Here is a 23,019-nt window from a genome sequence, read left to right on the forward strand (position 1 = left end):
CTTTGTAGAAGTGCTGGCGCTGTTGAAGATGGCCTTCTGGTAAGTCACCTATCAAGCCTTGGGAAAATTCAGTGAAGAAAACAGTTAGAAAAGCCTGAGAAAACCTGAAGAAGCCTTGAAAACAACCAGCCCGAGCTGGAAAGTCAGATCTGGACTCCACTGTTGGGTTTGTGGTCCAGTAGCAGATAATAGTTGCTATGGCAGCACATCTAGACAACACAAAAAAAAAAAAAGAAAAAAGATTACATCAAACAGAAAATAATGAAGCAAATGAACTCAATAAAACAATGAACAATGGCACTTTCTGTAAGTTGCAGTCTACAGGGTTTCGTATAAAAAGCAAATGTAGGATTGCTTTCACTTTTCACTGTCCAATGTAAAGGGCTAACTGCAGTGCTCTGCAATTAGGAGATAGTATATTCCAAGATTACTATGCCTTTTACTTGTCTAGATCCTCTGTATTGCTAAAGAAATGAAAGTGTATTGGCAGGCTTCTAGGAAAAGTATAGAAAAGACTTGCTTAATTTTCTTGGAGTTCTGAAAATGACCCTATTTAGCCTAGAGTTTTAAATGCAAGCCTAAAAACTTAACTATTATATTCTCATTGATATAAATAGTATTCTTAGCTAAAATTTATTTAGAAAATGTAGTCTTTACCTCACATTTCTTTGGTCTCTCATGCAGAGTAGACTATATTTTTCTGTGAGTTTTTTTTCCCACGTTTTAGAAAACAGAGAAAAAGTATGTAGGAAATCTGTGATGACTTTGAGGCATATATGAGTTTTCTTTTGCCTCTCAGGAAAGTAACTCATTGTAAACATGAACCTAAAATAAATTACCGGGAGCTCAAGTGTAAGGTTTTCTCCTGTAATGTGACATCTCTGGGTGTTTGTCAAGTAACTGAGCTATATTTCAGTTTCATATTAGTGTAACTTATTTTCCCTTTATGCCTATCTATTCACATATAGGAAAAAAAATTAAAGTATCATTAATTATTGAATCTTCAATACACTTTTTTTGTGGTTGGAATGATAAATCTTGTGTTGTTCAACCTTACTTTTAGATTAACAACTGAATTATAATTTTAGTAAGGATAGGTTTTTTGACAAAAAACATGATCAGTTTCTTCTTATACACCTACTCCGTTAACAGCTCTAATCCATACTTTTTCATAGTATCCTCTGCAAAGAGGTAAATAGCACTGTGGTACCAGCACAGGTATAGCTAAATCTTACCTAGTAGATGGAAAGAAATGCCATGATTATGAGCATACCCACTTGCTGTGTTGATTTAAATCCCTGTTGTGATTTAGACAAAGCTGACTAATTCAAGTGACTGGCTTCCCAGCCGTAGAATAATGATGGTTAGACTTAGAAAAAACTAACTTGCAAAATGTTGCCTGTTTGCCCGAGCTGGATGTCTGGCTAGATTTTTCTCAAGAAAGTGCAGAACTCTTCTCCCTAGTGCAGCCAGAACACTGTTTCTTGTGAGACTGGGCAGGAAGAACGGGCGTCCCACAGAGCAGTATGGTACAGGAAGATTTGTAGAGTAGCTCCTACCCTGCTGCTGCTGCTAGTGAGACACTTTGTTTTCCACTGCTTCAGGATCTGGCCAATAAAATGTTTCATGAAAGTATCCGAGTGCAAAATTTGTCCCAGATTTGTAGCAGGAAACAATCTTCAGGGAACACCCACCTCTTCTCTCCTTAGGGACTAAGGGCAATTTAAAAAGAAAGTATAAGTAAATACCACACGTTCAATTTTTGTAATGGCTCACCATCTGCCAGTCCAAATCTCTGATGAACCATCCTATGTAAGTACATAGCCACGAAACAATTTTCAATGACAGATGGCCCTACAGTCTGTATAATGTCTAGCTTTTTACAAAATCTTGTTGTTCTACAAATAGGTGGCTCATAGAAATTTCTCTAAGGGTAGAGGGAATTCCATCCAATACTCTCTCCCATCCCATAGGAGACAACACATAATTCTGTCTTTGCAATGGGGAGACATCCATGCTGATGATTTTTCCTTAGAAAGTATCTTCAAAATAATATTAGGATGTAATTTTAGTACCCTTAATCTTGATATTCTGTCTTCCAAAATAGAAAGCTAAAAGTAAGCAATATATTAACATAATGAAGTTCAAATCCTTAAATGTTCTTAAATTTCACACTTCTGAAAAGATTCTGATTACTATGGAGACCACTGTTTTGTGAGAAGGAGAAATTTCTCAAAATGTTCCATGAATTTGAAAGTGATAAAAATACAAGATAGACAACTATTTTTGACTCTTTATGCTTCATAGGACTGAACGAACTCATGATCTTCTGATTTGTTTTTTCCCAGAGTGAGAAGAAAGAAAGTTGAAAGTGTAGATCTCAAAAATATTTCTAAAATATGTCTAAAACCATTCACCATCTGAAGAGCACAACTGTGTGCCTCTCAAAGAGCAATATGTCACAGCAGAAATAATTTAGTCATTCTTATCTTGAAAACAAGCAAAATGTCTTACTTGGAGATCAAATTGATTTGAACCAATTTCCCAGCTCAAGTTACATACAGTCTGAAGTTGCAAAAATGTTACATCTTTGCGACTGTGGTACACTTCACATTCTGGTCAATGACAAAATAAACAATAAACTGAATAAACAATAAAACTGAAATCCAAGTATCACCTATGTTTAAGGGATTTCACCACTTTTGAGTCTCTGTACATTCATGTGCATTTAAGGGTAAAATTTAAGCTTTTTAATATGTAGCTATAGAACTGATAAGGCCTTGCTGAAAGAACGCCCGACTGCCCTTGGAAAATGTGATTGCACATAGGTAGCCATAGCTAAACTAAGCCAACTATGTGGTCTGCCTGTTCACACAGGATGCACAAACCCTCGGGCAATATCTACTTCATATAATGTCCTTGTTAATATTGTTTCTCTGACATCTAGCTCTGAGAATATGTCTAAACACATTGTGGTTTCTCCTCTGGGATTTTAAATTCTATATTGCTAAGGCAGAGCCCCTTTCAGTTCAGGGAACCAAGGACTTCACCTGTATCACTCTTGCGTTTGGACTGAGATCCTTAGTGTGAAAATTCCAATTTGAAAGCCATATACACTTTTCAAATTTTTGCTAATTATCTGTACTGAACTATTGGAAATAAGACAGAAAGTATCCTTTTGCCACTATACGAAATTTTGATAAGCTACAGCTGGGATATTGTGTGTACTTGTGTAGGCATCTCAAGACAGATACAGAGCTAAAGAAAGTACAGAGAAAGGCAACTGTACTGAGCAAGAAGGCGAAACAGCTCCCCTACAAGGAGCGAATGAAAATGTTTGGGCCTTTTCAATCTAAAGAGAAGACTGAAAGGGCATCTGTGTAAGACTTACAAAATCATGAATGTGGTCAGTAAGGTTCATGTAGAACTGACATTCCCCAAAACTCACAATACTGAAACTAGGGTAAAACAATGAAATCAGTAGGAACTCAATTTAAAACAGATAAAAGAAAGTATTTTTTCCTGTATTGGGCAGAGATCTGCTGGAGCTGCCTGCCACAGGGGTCATAGCAAACAGTATTAGCAAAAGTGATTAGGCAAATCGTGGACAACAGGTCCATAAATAGATACTAAAAGAAGTAGACAGGGATAGCCCTTGTAATATCCACAGTCAAATGATTAAAGATGCTGGTGAGCACAAGGGGCAATGGAGCGCAGAAGGGGACCAGGCTAACGCACTCTCCCTAATCACTTTCTGTTATTGCCACTGTCAGACACAGACTGCTAGGGAAGAAGGTACATCATTCTGCAGTTTCTGGTGGTCTCGTATCCAGCCCCAGAGAAGACTTCACTGAAAACAAGGACCACTGCACTACGTCATACAAGGGAAAAAAAAAAAAAAAAGAGAGAGAGGAAAAACAACTTTGTAAGAGCACTGCTTGATATCAAATAGTGGAACAGCTGAACAGACAGTGGAGCTACAGGTAGGGATTAAACATTAGGCCCATAGGAAAACTGATAACTTAAAGTTTTCTGCCTTTTGAATCAGTGCTCCACTTAAACACTCTACTTCCCATCTAAGCGCGAATACCTAAGTAGTCATCAACAGCAAAAAGTGTGATAGAGTTGTTTTAGCAGCCTTCAGGTATAGCATGGAATGGATATAGAAGTTTGGGTTTTCTTTCTTTCCACAGGACTCTATCAAATTGTTTTTCTGCTTTTTGACCATTAGATTCTCTGAAATTTTTCTGTTATGAAACATTTTGGTACAATTTTTGTTCTGACCTGCAAAAGCAAGGAAAAGATATTTTCCTTCAACTTTACTGTCAAAAAATGTCTCTCAAATCAAAGAGTAATAGTTTCAATCTTTGCATTGTTCTCTTTGAATAGAAGCAATATTGAAAGATAAAGCAAGGGTGGAGGTGGGACCAGAGGCATACACAAAGATGTATCCTTTTAGTGACGCAGACAAGCAGAGAGACAGAAAAACAGAGAAATGTAAGGAGCAAATAACTGAGACATTACAAATACAGATGGCAGTCCCAAGCGGGTTGTTCAGACTCTATTAAATGAGATGCTTTTCTACCTTATACACTCATAAGTTTAGAAATAGGTAGGAAGGGTTTTTTTAGAAAAATGGAAAGTAAACCCATGGAGAGATATCAATAGATGAGAAAAAACAAAACAAGTAAAAAAGGACATGACATGACAGAATCATGCCAAATGCATAAAGGTTCAGAAAATAGAAAAGTAAAGTTTTTGCATTTTTCTTTTCACACGATGAAAACATTAAGGTATTTTACTAAAAGAAATTAAAAACAAATTCTTAAATTTGATCAAGGAAAATTTTATTTTTTACAGAGATATAACTAATTCAATATCAGAATGTTTAATTTTTGCTAAAACTATAGTTTTATATTATGTTAGAACTTTGTATGATTTTTCTCCTAAATGACAAAAAAAATCAAAAACTCAGTTCCCCAAAATATACCTTAAAAAGAATGTAAAGCAGAATCAAGTTTTCAAAAGTTTTTTAAAAGTAACTATTTTTAGGGAAGCAATTTTTAATCTAATTTTCTTGCAAAAATATTAACTGAAAAATTTTACTTCACTCTAAAGATGGTAAAATTGTTTAGACACACACTAAAAAGGGTTCTAGAAAAGATGCAAGCTTCATGCATGAGTGGACTGTCATTCATGATCTGTCACAACTCCTGTGTGAAAAAGCTACTCCGCAATTGTTCACCATGAGTTTTCTTGCAGTTTTCTCCAAATGGCTTACCACCGTAAAAGGCAGGAGACTTGCCTGGATGGACAACTGATTACAGTTATCGGTTTTTTTGTTCTTTTGCTTTGTTTTACACAAAATGTATTGCAAAGTTCAATATATCTTCTCATATATTTTAGAGAAAGAAAAGAATAACCACATATTCATATATGATTCTGGTTTGAAATACATAAGGCTAAGGAAAATACTATTTTATACTTTGTCTTGTTTCATTCCAAATTATCCAAAAAGTAGATGGAGATTTTTTAACAGAAGCATTTAATTACTTTTCAATGAATTTGCCAACTGTTTCATTAGAAAGCAAAGCAAAAAATGCTAAGAAAAGAAGCAGTGAAAATAAAGGCAAACTAAACTAAAATAAAACTGGAATCTTGCATTTAGTGTGATAACAAAATGTTGTATGACTTCAAATACCTCTTTTAGAGTTCTGCAAATTTCCAGTAGATGATAAAATATCTTTCTTCATGCAGTACTAACTATCCACTGCTCTGAATTAAATAGAATCGAGCTTGTAAAGTCATCTATCTGAGTCTAAACAATATACATGAAACATTGAAATTATGCTTCCACAAAGAATGTTAACTAGGCTAGTTAGGGCCCTGAAAACTTGCTGAATTGCTCTATTAAATGAATCATATTGCAAAGTCATTGTTTATCTTAAACTATAGAGAAAAAAATGTATTAGTTATACTGTACAGCACACTTGAACAAACTTTAGACTCAATATATTTATACTACAAGGAAAAAATATTCTTTTGAGAACTGTAATTTTACAACAAGCTAAGGAAAGAAATGTATTAAAACATGTATTTTAAATACTTTTATGTTTTGTTGTGAGCTGGAGTGATAGTTCATTTAATTATATAAAATGTACGCAGTAGAAAGCAATGAAATGGTATGGTAGAGTTCTTGATATTGAAATGCAGTGATAGAGTCACTTTATGTATGAAATCAGGACCACAACCTTAACATCAGCGTTAAAGAGATTTTTTTTTTTTTTGGTAGGAAATATTTAAATGGCAATTACGTGTCTCAAAATAAGGAATGTTTGTGTCAGCTAATGACATTTAGGATATTAGCCAAAGAATTTCCATATCCTGTGCTTCTATAATGTAATTAAGTATAGTGGCAAAATTCTAAATTTTGTTCAGTTCATTTAGACTATTGCTGCTTTTAATGAGCTGTCAAGGCATGCACAGTTCAGAGCAACAGTGGCAAAGCAGTAAACGAAAGTATACTCACAATATAGCATTTTTAAGTTAAGGAAGATAGATTAAACATATTACCATGGTTCTCTGACTTAATTTTTAAAAGTTTCATTCATTTATACTGTGTGCAAATTGGAGGGAGGGAGGGAATTTCCTACACTTCAGAAAGACATAATTAAAATTTCATTAGTTATTAAGGAATAGTTGGCTTGTAATGTGTCCAATTCTTCCTTTAATCTGCCTATTATCTGCATATATTTTATTAATAATTTTGCTAAATGTGCGAAATACGTCTGAAACATAGCTGTAATGTAAGTTGTGACTGCTATTTATGAAATGGATAGGATGTTTCCTGACCATTTTCAAAGCATTTCTTTAAAATTCTCTGACCTTCCTTTAAAGTTTGTGTTGATTTTCCTTATAATTCTTGTCACACAAAAGGCTACTCTCCCTCACCAGGTTTTTGTCTGGTTATTAAGTAGCAATAATAGAATAACTATTGATCACTTTGTAACTGAAGTACAGATGATGCAACCTTTGGTGTGCTTGTTTTAGTTTGTTTAGGTCGTTTTTAACCTCTATTTTTTACTACTACCTGCACCACTATGCTAGAACCCGCACAGCACCTAAAGTTGCTTTATACCCTTACAGCTCTTCTCCATTTGCCATCCTAGTCTAGGCACTATAAGACAGAAGTGTTGCAGTGCTGCCCACCTTTGGTGGTTTAGAAATCCTCACCAGCACCCCTGCGGATTTGTCACCATCCTGTCACTGCTTGTTGGCCACTTCTGGAAAAAATGATCCCAGCTAATGTAACCACGTTTTAGTAACAGTTATGTTTTCTAGCACGTTTGATAGAACGGGGTCAGGGAGCAAGGATGTTTGTAACGATCAGAGGTCAATCCCCTCAAGCAGAGAAGAACAAGAAAAAGTAGGTGGAGTGACCAAGGACGGTAACTCAGTGGCACTCAGAGAAGCAACTGGGGCCACAATGAATTTCAGAAACCTCGACTCCTCTTACTGTAATCTACTTCTTGTGTGAACTCTGTGTGGCTAGTGTTCAGTTGTTATTATTATCATAACTTTCCAGACAGTTCAGCCTAGTGGCTGCAGAGGGAGGATATAAAAACACACAGATTTCTCAATTTAATATCAACAGTGAAGTAATTGTTATCTAAATGTTAATTAAAACAAAAACAAAAACAAAAAACGCACTAAATTCCACTTTCACTATCCTCATTTTTCCCAAAAAGCTTAATGTTAGCAAATGTAATCATAATAAATTCTGTACTTTGGTTTGTTTACTTTTGAGTTGTTTGATACTATTTACAAAACAACTTGGCTAAAACAACTAAGTAAAATACTTCTCCACCAATCCAATCTTAAACAACTCCTTAAAAAACAAACTCAGTCTGACAGCTATGAAAACTGTGCTCATGTAAGTCTGCATAATTGAAGACCCGTGCACTTGCAGAAACTCCCAGTGAAAGGCAATAATATTAGAAGCTATATTTCTGAATTAAATTTTCCAAATGAAAGGTTTACAGAATACAGAGAATTCACTTTAATTTGATACATGTATTGAAAAGAGGAATGGAATAACACTCTGTTTGGAAACGAGTGTGTATAGGAGTAGTATGATTTTCTATAGTGTGGTCTTTTTCTGTAAGCAGAGCTTTTTAATCATAAGCGGTTAAGAATAAAATTAACCAGTAATAATTGTTAGAATTACATATAAACATCCACTGGACTTGATCAATTCCCGAAGGACAGACCCTTTATTTCTGAACTTGATTTCACATGGTTTCATGGATTGCCACTGCTCTGTAGAAAGCAGCTTTGCAGAAAAGGACCTGGGGGGGTCCTTGCAGAAAACAAGCTGAACATGGGCCAGCAGTGCCCCATTGCAGCAAAGGCAGCCAGCAGCCCCCCGGACTGCATCTCTCGAGTTGCCAGCAGGTTGAGGGGGGTGATCTTTCCTCTCTATTCAGCCCTGGTGAAGACACATCTGGAGTGCTGGGTCCAGTGCTGGACTCCTCAGGTCAAGAGATACACAGACCTTCTGGTCCAGCCAAGGGCTACAGAGATGACTAAGGGACTGAAGCATATCTCCTATGAGGAGAGGCTGAGAGCTCTGGGACCGTTTAGCCTGGAGAAGGGGAGGCTCGGCAGGGATCTAATAGCTAGCAGTCTTTACTCCTTAATGGGTAGCAATAAAGAAGGTGGATCCAGAATTTTATTAGAAAGGCCAAAAAGATGAGAGGCAGTTGGCACAGCTTGCAGCAAGGAATGGGGAAAACTCTACTCACACCAAAGGTGGTCAGATCATTAGAAAAGCTGTGGAATTTCCATCCTTGGAGACAACCTGGTGGACACAGCCCTGAGCAACCTGCTCTAATGTCAGAGCTAGTCCTGCTTCGAGTAGGGAGCTGGGCCAGATGAACTCCAGAGGTTTCTTCCAACCTAAATTATTCCATGATTCTGTATTGACTTTATAGCAACATTCACTGCCTGTACACAGAGACTGAGGTTTTCAAGTAAAATACATACGTACAAAAGGGTATATATACTTTTCTTCACGTTCATTTCCCTTTTTGCAATTTTTAGGAACAGAGATCAAATCAAGATGAATATATTGACTGCTTACATCAGAAATATCCTCTGAAGACTAAGCAGTCTTCACTGATGATAGAGCTGATCTGCAGAGATTATTTCTAACCCTGGTCTGTCAAGTCCCAGACTACTGAACGTTTTTATATCACCTATGAAAGAATTATTTTTCTGACATTTCAGGACCTTCAAATATCTGTAGCACGCTATGGGAGCTGGAGCTGTGGTTTTATCATTGGAAATCTTATTTTATGTAGCTGATAAATTTTAAGGACCAGATATCAGAACGTAGAGAACTTCTCATGAATTCATGAGAAACGTGAATGTTTCATGAAACATGAGCAGTATGTTTAATAATATAATTAATGATAACTTAATTTGGCAAAACATTAATTTGCATACCAAACAATGGAGCAATAACACCTTTATGCTGTGGTAAGCCACCTTTTTGAATAAAACCATCAGACGAACTTAGTTTCTGTCGTGTATCAGAGTTCTTACTTGTCACGTGCTCCTTAACACCTCAAGGATGTTCCTTCACAAAATAAAAGGCTGGGTTGCTGTACAGTCCTTCAAAAAAGCTGACAATACAACATTAACTGGATTATGCAATCGTGATTTCTCAAAGTCTCACAATAGGCACCATAGTCTCTTTTAGGGAATTCTTAGAGGTTTTTTTCTCTTGCCTTGTTTCCTGTCCTTAGAAAAAGATACACAGTGAATACGTTCCAGTAAATCCTAAACACTAAAACATCTCTAACAAATAAAAAGCTCCACAGTGGAATGTGGTTCTGTAATTCTTTCCCTTCCGAAAAGCAGTTTCTGAAGATGAAGTGCTTAAGTGAAACTACTGTTACTAGTATTACGTAGACTGCTGGATTATAATGAAAGAGTTTTAGGAAGAGGAAAGGAAATTAAGTAAGTAATTGACCTAGTATTAGCAATTTTGGTAATATGAATATATAGTTTAAAAGAAGGATAGAAATTATTAATTAACTTTGCATATGGCTTCACAGCAGCTTTTCCTTTCTAACAACTGGAAAATTTCTCATTACATTTTTAATCCAGGAAGGAAATGCTCATTCATCAAAAATCAATATATTTGCTGAAAAATCTCACTTTTTCTAGAAATGTTGCTTACTGAATTTTCAATGTATGCATGCATTTGAAAAGATCAAACTTGAAATTTCACTTTTCAAAAGTATAAAGGTCAAAAAATGTATACCAATTTGATGTAACATTTTTATTCATTCTTGCATTATTTTTGCTGTAAATACAGCAACATCTCACCCATAAATGACATCAAGATCTTTTTTAATTAAAAGTTTGGTGGACAGGAAAATGTCTCATTTCATACTGATAGAGCTGTTTCAGCACATCCAGACAGGATTCTTATGTTTCACTGAAGAAAGCTTAACCTTATGCTATTTCCTGTTGTAACTGTTAGGCTATGTTATGGTATGTTTCCTGTTACGCTCTCTGTTGTAACCAGGCCTATCAAAAACATTCAGAAAATAATCTAAACAGACTGAGCTAAAGAGACCTGATGGCTCATATATATACATCTCCGGTTTATGAAGACTATGGCAGTTTTAAAATTAAAGCAATATATCTTTCCTATGTTTTGTCACTTTGCTGAGTCCCTCTGAAATTTCTCAATGTCTTCACTAACATCAACTCTTCTAAATATTTCTGCATGATTTAACAAATTTTGCTACCCCGTAGTTTGATTACAGTTGCAAATCACTGAAATAAATACACAGCATTTTGCCAGCATGGACATCTATGACCTCCCACAGGTAACTCTAAGTAATGTTAAATTTTTAAAAATTAAAATAAATAGTGTAGCTATTTCTGTTCTCTGCAAACAGCTCCTTTGCCTATTTCCGATCTGTGTTACTTCCTACCTCTGTCTCCATAACTACTTGGGGTCATTTCTGCCTTACGCAAGGGAGGGCAGAATGCAGGGCCCTGTGCAATGGCAGAGACGTAGCTGTGCGTCCTGAAAGGCATATGTGCACATGTGCCTGCCCTTGTGTATACAATGACTCTGATTTGGCCTAATTATCTGAGATGAAACATTACACTGACGTGCTCTTTCAGGCTTTCCAACGAGCTCTGTGGAGTCATAAAACATGTAGGAACATCAGCTGTGTTGGTATTAGCTTGAAGTTCGTATACGCTGCTCAGATATCTTTAGTTTTTCCAAAACCTCTCTTTGATGTATTTGTATCTGATAGTTGTGCCAGATAAAATAGGTGAGAGACTCCTCCACTGTAAAGGAAGAGTCTGATTCTAAGGAACAGGTATGGATCTCAAGCATGTCGAGGGTGACCCCTGTAACGTACAGGATAAGCTCCTGGGCAAACCCTATATCACCATCACCAGCCTTACCTGGTAATTGAAATGCTTGTATAGGCATATTTTACCAAAGTCTTAATGGGCCAGAGCATCTTGCCCTACATTAGGTATATTTCTTTCCCTTCCTAATTTTGTCAGTCATATGGGGAAAAGAGTAATCAAGATTGTCTGGTTAGGCTGAACTGACATGATGAACGTATGTCTGAATTACTTAAAGAACGTTTCTCACGGACTCTGTCAGTGAGCTTCCTAAGGCAATTGTAGGCACTGAGTGGCTGTCATTTTCTGAGCTGCTAACCTGTTCAGCTAGCTTGCCTCAGCAGTAAATCATTTCAGTTAGTGTTGCTATTAATAACCACTTAAAGGAGCTCTAATTTTGCCAGGGGTTCAACCTTTTGTTAGGGGCAGAATGCTCCACTGATTGGTTACTTAGATCTGTAACTGCATGATAAGTGAGAGCAAGTGGTTTGATTTCTTTCATACTTCATTTATTTCTTTAAATCTACTGAAGTCATGCAGCTGAAAGGATAGAAGTTGCAAGAATATGCATTTGGGGGTCATATGTTAGGAAAAGGTTTGCCTGTACTGCAAGACTGTCTGTCTCCTTTCTTCTCTGCCTGGGCCAGCGGTTACGTCCATTCCAGCTCTGGTCGTGCAGCCTGGTGAAATCTTTGCCAACTTGCTCCGTATATCACAAGCCTTTAATTCTATCTATGAGCAGAGATGGGGGGAGCATGTGTGCACATTCTGGTGATATCCGCGATATTTTTACAAAATGATGTGCCAGCTTTGCCACCCCTTGTGTAAGCAAAGAAACAGCTTACTGTACTAATATGGTCAGAGTGGTATATGATTCTTTCAAATAACTGTTAGTTAGTTTAATTAAGCTCTATAGGTTTCTCATGACAGCAGATTTCACTCATTCTTTGGGAGCATATGAACACAGCATTTGGGATAGCCAGTGTGCAGTTTCACACATAGCATGTACACAAATCCCCAGAGAATGAGGAGTTAAGCGCTCTGTCTTCTCCCTGCCTTGCTTGGATGACAGCATACTCTTTGACAACAGTGGGCTGTCTGTTTTGGGTCTTTTTTTGGGGGGAGGCTGTTCTTTTTAGGTAAACTAGAAATATAAGCTACAAATTCCCACCACCAACAACCAAAAAAATTAGTTTACCAGCCAGCTTTAATATGACTGATTGACTGAGTGTTAAAATGGCAAATACAATTCAATGTAGATAAAAGTTCCTAGGAGGAGTGGCTGATACAGCAGAGGTGCTATGCTGCCATTCAGAGGGACCTGGACAGGCTGGAGAGCTGGGCGGAGAGGAACCTCCCGAGGTTCAACAAAGGCAAGTGCAGGGTCCTGGCAGGAATAATCCCATGCACCAGTACAGGCTGGGGGTTGACCTGCTGGAAAGCAGCTCTGCAGAGAAGGACCTGGGAGTGCTGGTGGACCAAAAGTTGACTATGAGCCACAATGTGCCCTTGTGGCCAAGGCCAATCCTGAGCCACATTGGGATCCTGAGGTGCATTGGGATAGTGCTGCCGGCAGGTGGAGGGAGGTGATCCTGTCCATCTACTCAGTCCTGGGGAGGCAACATCTGTAGTACTGTGTCCAATTCTGGGCTCCCCAGTACAAGAGAGACGTGGCGCTCCTAGAGCGAGTCCAGTGAAGGGCTACGAAGGTGGTGAAGGGACTGGAACTCAACATGAGCTTTCCTCATCTAAGGAAAGGCTGAAAGAGCTGGGATTGTTTAGCCAGGAAAAGACTGAGAAGGGATCTGATCAGCGTGTACAAGCATCTGAAGGGAGGGCATCAAGAGGATGGGGTCAGACTCTTCTCTGTGGTGCCCAGTGGTAGGATGAGAGGCAATGGGCACAAACTGATACTCAGGCAGCTCCATCTGAACTTGAGGAAAAGTTTCTTTCCTGTAAGGATGACAGCACACAGGAACAGGTTGCCCAGAGAGGTTGTGGCATTACCATCCTTGTACCTATTCAAAACCTGCCTGGACGTGATCCTGGGCAATGTGCTCTAGATGACTGTGCTTGAGCAGGGGGTGCTGGACTAGATGCTCTCCAGAGGCCCCTTCCAACCTCAACCATTCTGGGATTCTGTGATTCTGTTATAACTCGTCGTTCTACGAAATTGTCAGTTCGGTGCTCTGCACCACTCCAAAAAGCAAACAGTGTTAGGAATTATTAGGAAAGGGATGGAAAACAAATCATCAAGCATCTTTACTTCCTTGTATAAATGGACAATATAGTCATTTCTTGAACACTATGTATGGCTCTGGTCCCAACAGGAATGACCATAGAGGAATGCTGTGTCTCCCTCAAAAGGGATGCAGTGCAGCTGTTGAAAGCAGGAAAATAAGTAGCGTGAACTGCTTCCACAGAAGGAACAACTCAAGTGAGGATTCTTCAGAGAAAAGAGATGCTGAGAGGGATATGACACAGGTCTAAACAATTTTGAGTAGCATGAAGAAAGTAAATAAGTAGTCAAGTAAATATTAGATTGTTCACTGTCCCTTCTAGCACGGGAGTTAAAAAGTAGCTTTTTAAACTAAGAGGTGACATGGAGTACATAAATCAGAAAAGCAACAGAACAAATAAATGGAAGGATAATCCATTCAGGCCGAAAACACACAAAAGCACTGTATTTAGCTCTGGAAGTAGTGGAGTTGCATATTTGCTGAATGCTATGAGATATTCTGGGGATTGTTTGCCTGACTTAGCCTCTTCTAAATGTGCTACCGTGCACTGTCACAAACAGGTTACTGAGCTACATGAAGCTTTAATCTGACCTAATGTAGAATTGCTTCAGTTAAGATGAAGGGGATGTTCTTTTTTTCTGTAAAATATCTAGTCTAGTTTATGAACTTTCACTTTTATGTTCTCTCTGTTTTGTTCAGGCAAACGGATGAATTGCAATGGATAATATATTCTTAAATAACTACCTCTTAAGTAAATCTGAAACTAAGCATATTCTTCTTGAAAATATTACAAAATGCATCTACTCTGTCCCGTACAGTTCTCCCAGACAAACCTTTCAGAGAAAAACCCCCGGCAGTCGACAGCTCCCGTTGTTCAGCCCTTCAGCCATACTGAGGGATGGCAACTGCTTTTACCCTGCAGTCACTTGGAGCTGTGACTGTATTTTTGTTTTCGCTTGTTTCTGTACTACAGAGGCGATTCCTGACCATCAATTAGCACCAAAGAAATTTCACAGAGGATTTTAGATTAGGCACAGAGAAAGGTCACAGATAAAGTCTAGCTTCAATTTATTGCAATGTGCCTTTAGTTCAATTTGTTGTCTTCGCACAGACCACTAGTAAGTTTGTGAGCTTTAAGGTAGTAGGCACAAAAAAGAAATTTATCATTATATTTATGCTGACTGTAGTCCTTCCTATTGCTCTATCTCTTTGGAGGTCTAGAAATGTGATTTATTTTCTGTCTAGTGTCAAAACTGATCGTAGCAGGCAAGCATCTCCTTCACAAAAGCCACTCCTTGTCTGGCACTGATCACTATCTTCATTGGCAAAGTCAGCAGAGAAGCCAAAGACTGAATGGAAATGAAGCCCCAGTCTCTGTCTGGTCACTCCTGGTCAGGGTTGAGGTATATGGAAGGATTATTACCTTGGCTGTACAGTACTTTTTCTGTGGATACATTGAGAATTTCAATTTTCAGGGCTGTCAATTCAGAAACTTTTATGGGCATTACATCCTTCAAAAAATAAAAGGAAGAAAGAAAGAAAAGGAAGAAAGAGGAAAAAAAGAATTTATTGACTGCTCTTCTAGTAGCAGTAAAATCATCCTTAGCTGCATATCTCTGTCATGATCTATTTGCTTGTAGCTATAAATGATAGAGTGGGGAAAATACATGCAAGGAAATATTGTGAACTGTTGCAATTTCAGCTTTGCATATTTGGCCACTATGTAATTACCTCTTAGCAGGTTTGCCACTGAAGTTCTATATGAATACATCTTGTTAAAGGGACATGTCTTCTGTAACATTGGAAAATATCCAAGAAAAACTTCAGATAAGTCCAAATGTAAAAATTGCATGTGCACACAATTTGCAAGAGAGTAATACTTCTCTCTTGTAGCTGTTGAGGCTGATCATTGTAGTAGTTATATTGTTTAGTTTTATTATATCATTCCTTTTTATGTTTCTGTGAGCTCTACATAAAATTTCCACAAGAGAAAAAGGTAAGAAATTGTGTATATATGCACTCTTTAATCGTATCTGACAAAATAAAAAAAAATCAAAAGTAGAATTAAATATTCTTCTATGTATATAAGAATTCAAAATACTGTACTGTGAAGTTCTGAACTGAAGTTACACCTAGTGGTAAGCTGCAGATATTGCACCGAAATAAAATGGAAGTAAAACTGTCCTTGAAGTACTGACAGAAATGCCGTGGAAAGAGGAAACAATCTTCCTGTCTTCTGTAGATTTTCCAAATTTAAAGACTTTTTGTTTGATATTAAAAAATAGATGGAAAAAAATTTCAGGTGAGCAGGCAGTATACCTGTTGTTAGAATGCTATGAGAATGGTATAATCTAAAGAATTGTAAGTAGATACTTCTTTGGCGTCCTGCGACTGCCACTAATAAATCTATGCCAATAATGTAACCCTTTTTCTAGTAAAGTATCTAAACAATAGCTTAAGTTCATGAATAAGAGAAGTCAGACTAATGTCAGCAAAGCTACTTAAGCCTAACAGTATAGAGCAAACTGCCTTCTGCAGAAATAAGCTTGGTGAAATTACTGAGAGAAATGAAGAATCTCACAGCTTTCATTAAGTTAACAAATGAACTGCTTGAGGAGAAATGGAGCAAGTATAATTAAATGTTTAAAATCAAATATTTTTGCTAACTTTTTTAATAAGCACATATATTTACACTAACCTATATCCATAACTGGCAGGTCCTTCCATTGTCTTACAGAGACACATCGTGCTAATGATATTAGTAGGCCTGTGTAATTATGACAAGTTATAAAGAATTCAGATAGAAAATATCCTGCAAAAAGATGTTTTATTTTGATACCTTGGTTTTCACAGACAGCGTAGAAAATGTTCCTACTATCAATTGTACAGCTTCAGCATAATTAAAAATAAGTTTATATTTGAAGCTGTCCTGTATGCCTCAGTTTTTGTCAGTGTGAAGCAACGTTTGATTATTGATACCTTTCCAGGGAAATGACACATCTTTTATAGCAATTTATAACGATTTTGTATTAAACAGATTTCAGCTGCCACATTGTGTAAGTACTCTCTGTGTTACCAGATATCACCTAGATGTTTTCATCCAACAAAAGACTAAAATGCCTATTTTGCTTTATCTACCGCTCATTTCATGACACAAGAGCAAGCAACTTTTTGACCACATTACGTTGAGCAGTATTCTTCCTATTCAATGGATAGGATTCAGGTCAGATAATTAGACATTGAAACATAAGTGAATCCAAGAGTTGAGCAAAAGTCAAAATGAACTGAATAATGAGAATATTCAAAATTAGATCAGTTATTTTAAATATATACAATCTTCTGCTAGTTTAAAATGCTTTTTAAACAGTAAAAACTAGAAAAAGAATCTGCTATTTTCTGACAAGAAACTGGAAAGGCACTAACCAAGCCTCAGAGCTAATTCAGTGTAGTTATTCTAGTTCAAATATGCATTATTCTCTTGTCTTTAAAAACTCCAAGTCACATATTCATTATATTCCTGCTGTAAAAAGGCTGATACAACAACTTGTTTAAAAATAAGATGACTTATAGTGATTCTTTTTTTTGTTTTCATAATGACTATCTTTGTTGAAAAAACAATGAAGGAATCCTTTTTATAACCTAAACTGGGTTATTCTGTTGATTAAACATCTGTCTACTATATATCAAAAAGAATAGGGGATATAGTCTTTCTTCAAATCTACTATTTTCTTTATTGTCAATTTACACAGTCTCCAGGATCTGGACGTTTAAAATAGAAAACATTTATTAGGTTTTGTTTCTGAAAATGACAAATATTTTTTCTATATGTCATGCAGTAATTGAAAACAAAATGACATATAGAAGTAATTCTTATACTAAAATCTGGATGTGAATTGGTTTACTTTTTGGAGAAACTTTCTCTAGGTACTCTGCATAGGTAAGGACTGGTTCCCTCCGTTTTGCACTTGTAATGTTTCATTTTCAACATAGTAAAACCCTTTGGATTTGAATGGGATATTTGAGTTCAGACATTTAAAATGTAGCTTTCCTAAGTTTTCCAGTAGGGATTTATTTTGGTATCACATAGCGATCACACTTCTAATGTATAACTCTGCTACTGATGAACAAAGGTGACAACATTTGAAAAAAGGTTATATTCACTTGTGCAGGTAATATATATTAACGGAGTATTTTAGAACCATGATGTAACTCAGTTATAAAATACAGCGCCAACTTTCCTTTTTGCTGTTATCCTTTTTATTTTTGTAGAAGGAATCATCACATGAAAAGCAGGTGTCAGAACTTAATAAACTAAGGAATACTCCACTGCTCAGAGGACCTCATACATTCCTTGTAAAATTTAGAGTTAATCAGAATGACTGGCAGTGGAAGAAGAGGCTGTTAGAAGTACACATGAATATAACGTTGCCTGTTTAAAGACGTCTTTTGCTAGTATCGCTGATTGCAGAGAACAGGATTGAAGCATTTTTATTAAATCAGAAGAACAGTAGAAAAAATATTGCATGGGACAGACAGAAACATTTTAAACATAAACAGCCATAGTTGTTGTTGAAGGAAACCTACAGAAGACCTCAGAGAAAAATATGCTTAATATTGTCATTTTCTCTCTACGAGTTCACTTCCGAATTTTCTTCTTGGTCAGATTTCCTGGTTATGCAAAGAGGAAAAATATAAGCAACTCAGGAGAGTGGTATCTATTTCCACCTGAATTTAATAGCAAGCTTAATTGCTTATTTGTCCATTGGATACATAAGAGTGGCAAAAAAACCCAGAAGAGCAACATCTTTCCCAAATTCTGTCTGTTCAGTGAGAGCTTCTTATTATTATGATATGGGTGAAGAGGACAGAGTTAGAGGAGGACAAGGTAATGAGCATCCTTTTAATTTGGGCAGATTTTTAAATGAAAACCCACTGGTGACTTTCTCTTCATTTAACTGAGACTACTTTTCATTTTGCCTCCTTGGCTTTATAAAGCAGGGTTATAAAAAGCACACGCTAGTCGAAGCCATGCTAGGACAAGTTTCCAAAAGAATATTAGAATCAGACAACTATTCAAGAGTCCTAAGGTATTGCTGCAATTTTTCTTGTCCCATTTACAAATTCTCTGACGTTATGGCCCTGCAGACAACCTGTGAAATTAAGTTGAATCCATAAGCCATACTTTTTATTTTTAGAAGAAAAGCGAGTAGCTTGGAAATCTCTGCCTTTATTGGAAATACATTAAAAGAAAGATTATGTAAATAGAAAATCAGTCTTTCCTATGCGTTTTTTTATTCGTTATATATAACAGAATGTAATTTAATAAAAAATCCTGTTTTCCGCTGTTCTGCTCTTTCACTATAGATATATCCACTGGAATTCAGCTCTAAAACTGTGCAGTAGACAGTAGTAACCTATATGATAAGCTAACTTACAGATGATACTGACCCATACTTTCTTAAAATTAATACTTTTTAGCAGTTTTTTTTTTTTTTTGTGTCACACATTTAATTTACCTATCTTGTGTCAGACCCCCTTTCTTTACATTATATTACAGAAGAACAACTATATCCAAAAGACAAATCTTTGGACAATTTTAATCTGGACCAGAAAGGGCAGACAAATTTGCAAGTAAAAAATATGCCTTCAGTGGGGGGAGAGGCTAATTTACTATATTTTTGATCCAAGAAAGGACAAAAAAAAGCAGCAAAACAGATAACTAATAAAATTCATAAGGCAAGTGCAGAAACACTGAAGACCCTTACACATCCAGTGCACTGTCTACATTTCAAGAAAGAGTTACATTCAAAATCTAATCTATGAGCAGAGAGGAAGTACACATAAAGAAATAAATATGTGCAAATATATATAAAGACAAGAATTTATTGTTGGTATAGCTGAAATCTTAACAGTCTAATCCAAGAATCATTAGTAGTCCAGACCTAACTGTTATTGAGGAAAAAAAAAAAAAAAACTTTTATATAAAATAGAGTTCAGATTGTTACATACACTTCTTCATTTCTACGCTTCTCCTTTCCGCAGTGTAATGCTTACCTTTCCACAGCTCTTTGGGGTTCTAAGGTCGGTCGTGTCATTCTGGTGTTGCTGGGGGAGACTTATGGCAAGTTGGCAACATCTGCAGTCCTTCACTGGGAGCAATGTGATGTTCATGTTGATGGTTTCTCCTTCCACACTCTAGGATCCACTTAGGGTCATTTCTATATGTTTACTAACGTGCTTTTACGCCTTGCTCTTTCTTCATCAGTCTGCAGCTTCATGTTACAGCTGAATTTATGGTATATGGGACCTTTTAGGTATGTTAGAAACTATTTCTTTGTTCTCATTGTTACCCCTAAAACCAGTTTTGTCCAGCTCCAGGTCTGCATTTCTTCAATAGGGCATTGCTGAGGTCTTAATAGGCGTGGATTCTCCACTGCTAGTGAAAACAAAACTAGAGGCGGGTCAAGAAAAGCTCAGGCATAACAAACCTGACAAGCCTCAGTTCTGAGGCCTTGCAAACTCAGTGTAAAGCTTATGGCCTCTTACTAGCAACCACAGCTCTTCAGCACTGATGCAAACCATAATAGGTTGGAAATACCCTAAATGAAATAACAAATTAAACTTCTAGAATAGTGTTGCATAACAAGATGCCTGTCGTGTGTCAGATCAGAATTCAGGCGATTATGGTTCCCAGGTGTATAAATCAGCTGGTAGCTGGTGTGTTTACCAGCTACCACAACTAAAGGAAAGTAAAGTGGAGCGTTGTATCAGAAACGCTGAAAAGCATCTTTTATGAACTTATTTTGTAAGATCTGTCAAACATGGAAGAAGCATGAAGTATCTTTAAACCCCCAGGGCAGAAGAAACCTGTTTTAAGCAGAACAACAAACACAAATTGCCATGATTAGATCACACGGTTCAGTGCTCAAAGAACAGCAGGTCAGTTCTCTAAATGATTTTAGTTGAATATTCTTTCCTATGCTTTGTTTTTCTGGTGAGCTGGTGAGCTATAGCACTTGTCTGAAACCTTCAGCTGGTGTAAATCAAGAAAGCTATACTGAAATCAGTGAGTTAACTACTTCAATAGAGCCGTACCATTAATACTGAGGAACTGCTCCAAAATACTACTTTTTTCAGTCGTGGTAACAACTGACAAGAAAGATATAATGCTCTTAAGATGTTTTGGGACTACTAGTACTTCCTAACTGAACAGTAGAGCTTTTTGGAAACTTGGAATATGCCATTTCATTGTATATTTTAGCAGTCTGACATTACAGAATAAAAAGTCTTTTAGGAAGTTAACACAAAGCATTTAGATGAAATTTTGTATTTTAATTTTTACATACAATATTTTATTTTCAAATATACTGTAGAAGTAATAGTGCAATGTTAATGTCATGAGAAATAATATGGGAACATTATGTAGCAAGAAGAGAAAATTCCCATTTATATTCACAATTTTATTGTTACAATGACTAAGTATGGACTGAAAAGTCCTATTGTTTTTTAAACTGATGGACATTTTCTAGATCAAACTACTGTTGCTGTAATGACTGTGTGTTTCGAGCGAGGAAAAATACAATCATTACACTATGAACATGTTGCAACCGTTGTTATTTAAAAATAATTCCGAGAAAGATGAATCCAAGGTAACAAAACCAATAAACACATCTAATTTCCTCATTAATAAAGACAACAAAGTATTTTTTTCTATAGGGTATTACTGATTCTAAAAAATGACATAAAATTTAAACAAATATAAAATGCATTTTATAAAAAGGTAAACAAAAGAAATAGAACCGATAAAAGAACAAAACAAAATAAATCACGTTGAAAATATTTTTTTAAATGTAATTTAAAAAAAGATTGCCTGATTTTCATGGAAACACAATATCACAAAAAAGGTATTTTTCCGTTATTTAAAATTATTTCAGTTGAAATACCCAACAACTAATATCCAACAGCAAAATATATATATGTCTTACAGTAAATATTTTTTCCTGGTATATTATTGCGAAGGTGGAGAGAATGTCGTTAACTCCTGTTTTGGTCAAAAGAACAGCTGCAGCATTAAAGTTTTTTCATAACTCTAAACACTGCTCATCATATGGAATGTTCTTTCCACTGGAAAACGTCTTCAAAGTGGATAGAGGAAAACACAGAATTCGTTTCAATACTCTAAATAATTGATGATGAAAATACAACCCCATCACCCCAAGTCATACATTTTGACTGAAAAGGAAAAATAATGAAGGAATGTCAAGTGTTTTTTCCCTTAAAACATAGAACAAGTAACAACATGGACTTACGACGCTCAGATTATTTACAAAACTTATTTAATCTTTCATCATTAGAAATAGTCATCTGTATTGACATCCATAGCATACTACTTTTTCATTATGAGAAGGTTATGATTTACTACACTTAACTACCCTGAAACTACCCTACTTAATTACATTTAATTTTTTAACTGTTTATAGATGAAATCAGAATAGCAGCATTTTAAACTCATTTGGAGCCCCACATTGTTTTCTTCTGACAGCAACTGATTTTGGATTATATTCTAAATGGCACTGCAAGATAATAAAGCACCCGTTTGTCATCTAAGAAAAAAAAGTCAGGTTAGCAACAGATTAGCTGACCAGCACATCCATGTAGTGGATGTACACTAATAGGTGTACATCCTAATAGGTAGCATCAGCAGTGTTTTTCTACCAGTGACCACGTGTTCACATGGAAGAATGCCCTTAGTAGTGCAACAAACTGAGAAGGAAGCAGATGAGTCTGGGAATCTTGGCAACACCAGGGGGAAGCAGTAACCACAGGAAATTCCCAATCCCTTTGCCAGAAAAATAGCAATGAATTCTGCCAGTCAAAAAGTTGATTAAGACCTTTGCAATGAGAACCCATGACAGTGTATGGTCATATACAATGAAAGGTTGGTGTTATATTTAATGGCATACTAATAATCCTCTTGCTTTTAAGATTTAACAAAAAAACTGAAGCATATCAAGAATTTTTATTGAAAGTAACATCGAGAGTGGCTCAAGCTGCTATAAAAGTTCCTATATAAATATATATATGTATAATTTTTTGCTTCCTTTAGGAAAGCTTGTCAAGAAACCTTTTTTCCCTGTGAGTGACAATCTTTCTGGAGCACAGTTAAAAGTATCAAATAAGATGGCTTATTCAAATATTTCTGTGACTACTGAACACTTAAAACTTTCATTCTAGGGACTGTCTAAAAGATGAAAAAAATGACACTTAAAATTGGTGGTTGGCCTCTATGAGCCCTCATCTAATTCTCTGCTGTATTGGAAAGACTCCTTTTCCT

This window comes from Struthio camelus, chromosome 2 (assembly GCF_040807025.1).
Source record: "Struthio camelus isolate bStrCam1 chromosome 2, bStrCam1.hap1, whole genome shotgun sequence".
NCBI classification, from domain to species: Eukaryota; Metazoa; Chordata; class Aves; order Struthioniformes; family Struthionidae; genus Struthio; species Struthio camelus.